Source organism: Arachis ipaensis, chromosome B03 (assembly GCF_000816755.2).
Source record: "Arachis ipaensis cultivar K30076 chromosome B03, Araip1.1, whole genome shotgun sequence".
In the NCBI taxonomy this organism is placed as follows: domain Eukaryota; kingdom Viridiplantae; phylum Streptophyta; class Magnoliopsida; order Fabales; family Fabaceae; genus Arachis; species Arachis ipaensis.
In genome coordinates, this window is record NC_029787.2 from 59462001 (window position 1) to 59463078 (window position 1078).

Consider the following 1078-nt stretch of genomic DNA (forward strand, 5'->3'; position numbering starts at 1 on the left):
AAGTGCTTGTCAGGCACGCGTTCATGGAGGAATGATGATGATTGTCACGCTCATCACATTCATATTGAAGTGCGAATGGATATCTTAGATAGGAACACGCATGTTTGAATGGAAAACAGAAATACTTGCATTAATTCATCGAGACACAGCAGAGCTCCTCACCCCCAACAATGGAGTTTAGAGACTCATGCCGTCAAGAGGTACAAAGTTCAGATCTAAAATGTCATGAGATACAAGACAAGTCTCTAAAAGTTGTTTAAATACTAGACTAGTAAACTAGGTTTACAGAAAATGAGTAAACTAAGATGGATAGTGTAGAAATCCACTTCTGGGGCCTACTTGGTGTGTGCTGGGGCTGAGACTTAAGCTAATCACGTGCATAGGCTGTTTTGGGCGTTCAACGCCAGCTTTGGATCCTTTTCTGGCGTTGAACTCCAACTTGTAACTTGTTTCTGGCGCTGGACGCCAGACTGCAACATGGAACTGGCGTTGAACACCAATTTACGTAGTGTATCTTTGAGCAAAATATGAACTATTATATATTGCTGGAAAGCCCTGGATGTCTACTTTCCAACGCATATGGAAGCGCGCCATTTGGAGTCATGTAGCTCCAGAAAATCCATTCCGAGTGCAGGGAGGTCAGAATCCAACAGCATCAGCAGTCCTTTTTCAGCCTGAACCAGATTTCTGCTCAGCTCCCTCAATTTCAGCCAGAAAATACCTGAAATTACAGAAAAACACACAAACTCATAGTAAAGTCCAGAAATATGAATTTTGCCTAGAAACTACTGAAAATAAACTAAAAACTAACTAAAACACACTAAAAACTATATGAAATTAACCCTAAAAAGCGTATAAAATATCTGCTCATCACAACACCAAACTTAAATTGTTGCTTGTCCTCAAGCAACTAGATAAATAAAATAGAATACAAATAATTTAAGAAGCAATAATATCTCGGAGTTTTTGAGTGAAGCTCAGATTCTAATTAGATGAGCGGGACTAGTAGGTTTTTGCTTCTGAACAGTTTTGAAATCTCACTTTATCCAATGAAGCTCAGAGTGATTGGCATCTATAA